Source organism: Nematolebias whitei, chromosome 18 (assembly GCF_014905685.2).
Source record: "Nematolebias whitei isolate Nwh7 chromosome 18, NemWhi1, whole genome shotgun sequence".
Classification (NCBI taxonomy): domain Eukaryota; kingdom Metazoa; phylum Chordata; class Actinopteri; order Cyprinodontiformes; family Rivulidae; genus Nematolebias; species Nematolebias whitei.
In genome coordinates this window covers 8,581,483-8,591,666 of record NC_056515.1, presented here as the reverse complement: position 1 = coordinate 8,591,666, position 10,184 = coordinate 8,581,483, and positions in this window count along the sequence as shown.

Genomic DNA, 10,184 nt, shown 5'->3' with positions numbered 1-10,184 from the left:
TCCACGTCGGCTGCGGCTCCCCTCCAGGCCTCCACGTTGGCTGCGGCTCCCCTCCAGGCCTCCACGTCGGCTGCGGCTCCCCTCCAGGCCTCCACGTCTGCTGCGGCTCCCCTCCAGGCCTCCACATCTGCCGAGACGGCTTCCAGGACCCCCACGTCGGCCGAAGCGGCCTCCAGGACCCCCACGTCGGCCGAAGCGGCCTCCAGGACATCCATGTGGGCTGCAGCTCTGATCCTCCTGCCTGGTGCAGCACTGGTCCTGGTCTTACCTTTGATCTGGTCCCAGCAAGGCTTACACGGCCATCTGACCTGGACTTTGCCACTTTTTGGACAGTGGCCAGGTCGTCCACCAGAGTTTTGGGGCTTCTCTGGAGGTCTCTTCGGACCTCCAACCTGCCTTTTTACCCACCTCCAGTGCCCCCTCCACCCGCCCGGTCCTTGTTAGTTCTTTCTCTTTGGTGGTCCGTCAGGATGCCGGACCTTAAAGGGGGGCCTATGTCACGCTCAGCGGCCCCCGCTGCCCCCCCATCTGCCTAAGCCTCTGCTCCTCATATCACAGCCCCTGTTTTAAGATCATTCACCTTTTTTCCTGCCTCAGTTTCTGTTTATTTCATCCTGTTTGGTCCTGCACTGCCTATCACCCATTTTCTGCTCCTGTCACTCTCTCTCAGCAATCTGCACTCATCTGCTGCACCCTGTCTCTGCAATCACCACTCACCTGCCACACCTGTTCAGCTCACTACTTAAGCTCCACTCTCACTCTCCTCAGTGCCAGATCATTGAAAGCCTCACAGCCAGTAAATTATCCAGCATTCGCTTGTTCCTAGTTTCTTTGTTTTTGACCACAGCTTCCCTCTTGACTCCTCGCTTTTTCTTTGCCCCTGTCTGGATACCACACTCTCGGCCTACATGGTACAACCTCGCTCTCCTCTTCGACCACGACTACGGATCATCCTTTTGCCTGTTCACACAGCTCCTGGCTCTCGACCCCTGCTACTTCCCTGGATTCTGTTTCCTGCCCAGCCCTCCAACGTTCTCTGTCTCAGCCCTGCTCCTGCCAAAGAAGGTTAGTGACGTGCACACCACCTCTCTCAGCTCCCAGAACCTTTTGCAGTCACTAACCTGTCTGTCTTCATAGATTGGACCAGAACTGAGGCTCGGATCCTCCCCAGACAAACACCTTTTAATAAATAAAACCTTTTATTTTAATGTCCTGAGTCAGGTCTTGTGCTGATCCATACAGACTCGTTACACTCACGGTAACTTGCGCATTTACCAAATGGGTAGAATGCCAACCAGCTCCTAAAGACACAGCACAAACAACTGCTATGTTACTAATGAATCATGTATTTTCAAGGTTTGGACTTCCCCTCAGGGTGAACTCAGACCAAGGTACGCACTTCACAGCTGAAGTGATGAAAGAACTGTGGAAGATGCTAGGCATCAAAGTCAACTTCCATGTTGGCTATCACCCACAGGCCTCAGGCCAAGTGGAGAGAGCAAACAGAACTGTGGTAAGTATTTTGAAGAAATACGTAGCCGCAAACCACAAGGACTGGGACGTGAAACTCCCTCTGGTCCTCATGGCCATAAGGGCCATTCCACACACATCAACTGGCATCTCTCCCTTCGAGATGATGACGGGTCGACAAATGACTCTCCCTCTATACCTGTTGTACCAACCCGGTGATGCCGCCATGGCAACAGCCTACACCAAACAAAAATACATGAATGATTTGGAGGAACACCTTAAAACACCTTTGCGTTTGCCCAGAAAAACTTGGAAAAATCCACTGAAGGACGAAAGGCATACTATGACCAAAAGGCCTCTCACGAGGAACTCCAAGTGGGAGATACGGTCTGGAACTACACGTTTGCCCCACAACCGGGAAAAGAGAGTCCGGGACCGGCACTCTCGCCCACAAACTGATGCCCAGGTGGACTGGACCCCACCTGATAACAGACAAACTGTCTCCAGTTGTCTAACAGATCAGAATCAGCAAAGGCCAAAAAGAGCCAATGGTTAAATGGGTACATCGAAACCAGGTTAAACTACACAAGGCGTTCAATAACTCCCCAAGAGACAAAGATCTCAAAAACTCAGACCTAGTGGGAAAAAAGGTCATCCAATCTGAAACTAAATAAGTTTAAGCTTAATTAAGTGTTAAGATAACAACTCAGACGCGATAACGTGCTCAAATCTAACAATCAGAGTGAGTGTCGCAATGAAACGTTGTTTCTAGTTGCTTAATCACTACTTTTGTCGATGTTGAAATGTTGTTTTCTGGTTGCTTAATCACTATTTTTGTCGATGTTGAAACATCGTTTAGTTGGTTTTTAAGAGGACTTTAACTATGCCCACATGCAGTTCATTTGTTAAAAGTCAATCTTTGAGGAGTCAATGTAGATTAATGCTACCTTAAGTACCATAACCTACATTGATCTCACGACGCTCAAGCCGAACCTACTCGAACAATCCTATTCGGGGGGGGGGGGGGCTAGCTAATCCTTCAGTTGAGTCTCGCCATAGACTCCAAAACATTTAGGGGAAAACCAAAAAAACAAACCTCAAGTTGTTCGTCTAAAAGGACAACAGACAATTGAACCAAACTATATTTTGCCATGTAAATCTAACTTAAACCAAGTTAGGAATGGAAAAATAGTTTGGAATGCCCTTCTATAGGTATAAATCCCTATATAAATTTTTCAGCATGAGCCACCCTTTAACTGGTAACTGTAGCTGATCTAAACCATGATAGCTTACACACCATGTGCATATAGGTTAAGGTCTTATGTAAAATCCCACTCATAAACCCAACTAAAACCACATAAATGCATAACACATAGAACCAGAATGGCACCCACTGGGAACCACCAGCAGCAGCCTTCGCTGAAGGGACCTATAACTCCAACGTGGGTCTCCAATCTCCATCCAGTGGTCGCCTCTGCAGTTTAATCGAGGGAACCCCTCTGCATGCAGATCAATCAACACCTCCAATCGTTGTGGATTTATCGTTGTGGATTATATGACTTTTTCCAATGGATTACAGACTTGGTTTCCAAGGGGTTAAAGCATTGCTACAATGGAATTACCAACAACATAATGGAATTACCAATAGCATTATGGAATTACCAACAACATTGTAGAATTACCTAAACCGTTGTGGGATTACCTTCTTTGACTTTTGTTTTCCTCTTGCTGGATTACATCAAAATCAAGGACATTCGGGGGCATAAGTTCATGTTGGAATTCATCCCCATGGACAGGCAATGATTTCCAAAGGGGGGACTGTAGTGAACTAGGCCTCCGACCAAAACCTGTCTCTGAGGACCTTCATGGGACAGGAACTGTTATGTCATTGATTTGAATCCAGAAATACAAATTAGCTCATCCAGAGACAGTCTAATTGTATCCTGAATTAATCAATTGAAAGAACACTCTTCTTTTTATATTATCATTACTATTTTACAATATCTTGATAATCAAAAGTGTGTTTAGTTCATATCATTTTTAATGTTGAAGTGAACCACTCATTTTAAATCAACTGTGAAACAGTATTAATGATTTTATAAACCTCATTTAAATTAGAAATCAAGTTAAATGTCTATTTACAAAGTAATTATGCATTTTGATCTTCTGTCTGAATGAGAAGTCAGTGATGTCGGTCAAAAGTCAGAGACAGTCAGAAAAGAAGTTATTAGAACGGGCTGTATTGTTTTTAAACCTAACAGACGGTAAATAACTGCCACTGGCATCTGCGTTCCTATCACTTCTTCAAAACATTTCTCTGTTTTTACTTAACGTTCCTAAACATTCCTGAACCCTCTCTTGACTTTTAATAACCCTCTGACATCACTAGAACCACCCCCTGTTGGTTGTTTCAACCAATCAGGAAGTACTAAGTGACCGGAAGTGAAGACTCTTTAAAAGTCCACACTTCCTGGAACTATTCAGTCTTCTGAGTCTTGGATCAGTCTTGGACCAGTCTTGGACCAGTCTTGGAAGAAACTCAGTCTTCTCGACTCTTCAGTCTTTGACTGGAGTTTTCATGGGGTCTTCTTGGAGTCTTCCACTTCTGAGTGGAATCTCTGATGGAGACACAGCGCCTTGCTGTGAACTCACCCGAGCGTAACGCCTCAAACTTCGAAGGAAGCGTGTCTGTTTAACGGAGTAAACCACACGACTTCTGACAATGCCCAGCCACCCTGACCGGAGACGCTGTAAAAGGATCATACTAATGGACTTCTGTTCCGGAGTGGAGGCATCCCCCGTCTAAGGTAACAAAGTCTCTGCACGTCCTGAAGTGTACCGGAGGTTTGAGCTGGTGTTGAAAGAAGCGTGCTAATTCTGGTCAATCCAAACATACACCTCCCTTCATCCATCTCCCTTTAAACTTCTCCATTCTTTCCTTTAAACTCTTCTATTGTGTAAATCAATTTAGATGCCTTCAGAAATGTGCTGTTGTCTTGTTAGTAAAGTGTGCCAAGTTTTTATTAATCAGATCCAGATCAGCGAATCAAGTGTACAATGTTTTGATATTAAATTTTGATTCTGTTAAATAAATGACCGCATTTATTCTGATGGGTCAAAGAAAATAACGTCTTATGTCACTGATTAAACAATACTCGCAGTTGTCTTGGTCACATGGCATTAATTTAACTCAAAAAAAAAGAACCCGTTGTAAATAATTAATTAGTAGTGAAGGTACAGCAAAGCTGTCCGTTGACATACTACATTTAGTGGCCCGTACGCGTTTTAAATAACATAAACGGTGGCCCGTGTGTCCACAGTTAAGCTGTCCCCCACCTTTACTACACAGCCTCATATAAAATCAATGATGATATCGGAACTGGATCGGTATCGGCCGATATTTAGATGTAGGTATCGGGATCGGAAGTAAAAAAAGTGGATCGGTGCATCCCTGTTAGAAACTTATAAACCAAAATAATTCCCAACTGTGAAGGAAGCAATCCATTTGGAAGCAATCCATATGCTCTCGTAGAAGTAAGATGAAACTTTTCACATAGTCTCCGCCATTAAAAAAATAACTAAATCAACCTCAATGCAGATGGAGAAGCTTATGACAACAGTCCAACAACTTACATTAGACATTAACCAACAAAAAGAATCTCTGGACGCCATGAAAGAGGTAATTCAGAAACTTAAAGCAGATAATAAGACACTAAAGACAGACATATGATTGCTAGCGCTAAAACTGTAGATGGTCACTAAAGCTGCATGGAGTAAAAGAGGTCAAGGGAGAAGACATAAGATCCAAAATTGTCAACATCCTTGGCAAAATGGCTCCTAAACTCTGCACCGTCCTGGACAATGGCATCAACCTTGTATACCACATGGGGAGACAGCATCAGGATGACTCAAATAGGCCAACAATCATCCTCTTCAAACTGAGACGAGTTTGGAATGCTGTCTGGAGAGAAGCTAAAGACTCAAGATTTCTTCTCGACAACAGAGTGAGGATCATGGAGGTGCTTTCTCCAAAAGAAAAATAAGTTAGAGAAAAGCTTTGGCCACTGGTGAAGAAGGCTAGAGATGAGGGAAGAAAGCTTCCTTCCCTGGCCTGTCTGTGTTTATAATTTTTTAGTTTTCTACACCGCCTCGTAATCTAGCTGTTTTTATTTTGTGCTACGTTTCTTTCTCCATTTAATTATTATTTCGTTTTCAATTGTAAAAAAACAGAAAAAAACACTTAAATTTGTATGAATCATTTGTGAATGTCTACTGTTGTCGTTATCCACTGTTGTCATCACTCTTTGTTAAAATCCAGGTCTCTCTTATAAATGAGTCCTTGTGGCTTATTGGGACTAACCTGTACAAATAAAGGTTGAATGAATAAATGGAAAAAAAAATGACTGTCCAGAGTTAACCTGAATACAACACTCAAGCTCTTCAATTGTTCAGATTACATGAGTTTGCCATAAGGACAATTTATTGCTTGAGTTATATTTCTTTCTTTTATTTTCATTTATGTTAATCTGGAAACTCTTATGTTCACATACAGAATTTAGTATTATTCTTATTATACACAAATATCTTAATATTAATGTTATTTAGGTTTTTATGGTGCTTCCTGTATTTTTGAAACATTATAGTGTAGAGGGGTATGGGGCTGGCTATATATTGTAAATTATCAGTTATGAGTTAAGCTCATAAAATATGCATTTATTATGCAAATAACCTTGTTGTGTGTGGGCACCACCTCTTTTTAGAAGAAAAATCAGTCTCTAACCCCAAATTAAATGTAAACTGAAATGTAAATTCTTTTCTCGTGTTTAAAGGGCATCAAGTCAGTTAATACACACAGATATGCCAAAAGAATCACAAATTTAGTTGATTTTATGTATTTTATTACAAAAATAATAATCTGTGATATATGGGATGAAAATTATGCATAACAAACAAATGAATAACAAATAGCTTTGTATCAAAGGTCTACTTGATTATTCAAATCAGTAAACTTAAAAAGGCAGATTTTGGACTGGTTCTGTTTGTGGAGTAGTTAAAATTGTGTCTAAAGTGAGCTGTAGTTTGTCTGATAAGATTATTGTGATGTATGATCACCAGGAAGTGCATTGAAGAGTCTCTCTCACTAGAACGAGATGTCAGAATGTTCCACAGCTGCTTAAAATGTCAGACGCCGTAGTTTTCTCTGGCCCCCTCCCCAACCTGACCAGCGATGACATGTTTGGCCGTATGTTGTCGTTTAACCGCTGGGTGTCCAGGTGGTGGTTTGACAATGATGTGGGCTACAGATAACTGGAGTTCTTTCTGGGGAAAACCTCGTCTGATGCAGAGAGATGGCATCTATCCCACTTTGGACGGAGCCACTCTTCTTTCTAGAAATATGGCTGATTTTGTTTATCCCCCAAATTATTGACAACCCAGGGTCCAGTCCAGGAAGCAGAGTTGTAGTCCTCCACACCTCTCTGCTGCTTCTCCTCTGTTACCCACCCACACCCAGTGGTGGAGAAAGTACTCAAACACTGTACTTAAGTAAAAGTACAAATAAACAGACAAAAATGTACTCTAGTAAAAGTAGAAGTACCACATTAACATTTTTACCTAAGTAAAAGTAAATAAGTACTTGCTTTTAAAATACTTAAAGTATTAAAAGTAAAAGTACTTGCTGAATGTATTACCTAATGCAATGGTCTACATGTCTTTAAGTCTGCCTACCATATGTATATTTTCTGTAATACATTAATAGTGTTGTTCCATTTTAATGAACAATGCTGCAGATAATACATGTTTTTATTGCGTTTACTCTCTGACACAGTTCACACTTGGACTTGTGATTCTGTGCGTCAGAATTTCAGGGATGACATGCAGAGTTAAATGCCATTAATCAAAATAAGAAAGAAGAATGATTTAACCTTTGAAAGTTTTTATTTAACACAAAGCAAAACCAATGTGTCATTTTAACTGCAGTAAACACATTTAAGTAAAAGTTGTCTGCCTGAAAAAAGGAGCATTAGACAACTAACAAAGGATCAGGCTCTGATCATTTCCACTGACTCCAATTTGTCATCAACTCTAGTTAAAATACTATCTATTCAACCTTGTAATGGGTCAATATTGAACAATATTTTAACTTTCTGACACCATTTTTAAAACTTGGACCTGAGTGTCGAGCCATTTGGAGACATCTTTTGTCTCCTGTCCTAACACCATGAACTGACACATTTTAATATTGCAGCAAGAATTTCTTGTTCAAGTTCAGAAGAAGTTGGTTTTCAAAGATTTTTGAGTCCAGTCTGGCTCTTTTGGGAGAGAGAATCTGTCCTGTTGTACTGAGCAGTCTTTCAATCAGGCCATGGGTGGAGCATATCTTCTGAGTGACTCTCTTGTGGTGGAGTACATTTTGGGTGTGTTAGCATTTCTGTGGGTGCTGCTGTGGGTGCACCCAGCTCAGTGACATATATACTAGAATATATGTAATTGGCCCAGCTCTTCTTGAAGGTGGGTCTAACGTTACCTGCCCACTTTGCAGTGATTCAATGGACCAGCTCCCTTCTCACCATTGGTTACTTTCAAAGTAACAAACAAATCAAAAAGCCGCAACATGAATGTAACTTGTAATGTCCTGTTGCATGCTCAATAATCCAGGTAGAAGAATCCATAAAAGTTCAATCTGGTCCTCTGGACATTCAAAAAAACAAAAAACAAAACAAAGCAAAAAAAATAGAAACGTTTCGTCTCTCATCCAAGAGACTTCCTCAGTCTGAGGTGCTGTTTTCAGCTCAGTCTCTTAAATAGCACCTTCTCAGAGTGGATCAACCAGTTTGCTGCTGACAACCAAAACCAGCTGATCACATGCTCAAGAAGGACCATCAGCCTAACAATGGATCATTATCACACTGATGGCTGTTTACTATTCACAGAGGGCTGAGTGATACTAGCAATCACAGCATTGTAAGAGGGGGACAGTTGAACCCAGAGGCCTCCACCACTGTTTAATGATGGACGATTTCTTTTCACAAAGATGGCCTCCTTTACTCCTCTCTCAAACCATCGTTCCTCTCTGTCCAGGATGTGAACATCTTCATCCTTGAAAGAGTGACCGCTGGCCTGGAGATGAGTGTAGACCACAGAATCCTGGCCTGATGATGTTGATCTTCTGTGCTGGGCCATCCTTTTGGCCAGTGGCTGTTTAGTTTCCCCGATGTAAGACTGATCACAGCCCTCCTGACATTGAACAGCATACACAATATTACTCTGTTTGTGCCGGGGGACTGGATCTTTGGGATGAACCAGTCTTTGCCGTAATGTATTTTGGGGTTTAAAAGCCACTGGGACGTTATGTTTAGAAAATAAACGTCTCAGTTTCTCTGATACTCCCTCAACATACGGAATGACCACTGGTCTGGGTCTGGGTTCCTCCTTTTCACCTGATGGCTGACTGGAGTCCTGTTTGGGTTTCTTCTCTGCTTTCAGGAAGGCCCAGTTAGGATATCCACATTGCTCTAGAGCCTGTTTTGTGTAGGATTTCTCCTTCTGCCTGGCTCCCGAGTTAGTGGGGATGCTGTCTGCTCTGTGATACAGAGTCCTGATGACTCCTAACTTGTGCTCCAAAGGGTGATGGGAGTCAAACTGCAAATACTGGTCTGTGTGGGTGGGTTTGCGGTACACCTCGGTTTGCACCTCGGTTAACTTACTAATAACTTATCAACACCATCATTATTCCAATAGCAACACATTCAGTGTAGTACAACACTCCAGTAGTCAATTACATGCCAGGGAGACAGAAAAGTGGGTGAAGAATTTATCTGACAGACAGCTCACACAGCCGGAGACAGAGATTCTTGCCAGGGGACTGAACTTTGCGGTTGCACCAAGTAGAATTCCTCTAGTGGAGATGATCACAGCCACAGAATCAGCCATCCGCAACAACAAAATGAAAGAGGGTGAAGCAGAACAGCTCAGAATCAAAGTTTCATCCTGCCTCAGCAATGCCAAACCACCACCTTCCAACATCAGTAGAGAGGAGAGGGATGCACTCACCACTCTTAGCAAGGACAAAAACATCATCATTCTCCCAGCAGACAAAGGAAGGTGCACAGTGATTTTGAACCAGAAAGACTATCATGAGAAAGTGACTTAGTTAGTTAGTTAGTTAGTGACTTAACCACTTATGAACCTCTGAAAAGAGATCTAGGAAGTCGTTACAAGAAGAAGTTAATAGATTGCCTGAAAAAATTGGAGCAGGACAAGGCTATTGACCGTATTCTGTACCACAGACTGTACCAAGGGGAGGCCACACCTAGTCTGTATGGTTTACCAAAAATGCACAGACAAGGTGTACCTTTAAGACCTATTGTTAGCATGATTAACTGTGTCACTTACAATGTTTCCAAATATCTGGCGTCTGTACTCATCCCTTTAGTTGGCAGCTCAGAACACCACATACAGAACACCATGGACTTTGTGGATAAGGTGAGGGATGTCATCATGGAGACTGATGAAACAATGGTCTCTTTTGATGTCACATCACTCTTTACGTGCATTCCTGTTGATGATGCAGTAGAGGTGGTCAGTTTAAGATTAAAATCAGACACCACTCTGAGCAGCAGGACCACGCTTTCCACAGAACAACTGTGTCAACTCTTGAAACTGTGCCTGCAGTCAACCTACTTCACATATGGGGAGCAATATTATAGGCAGAA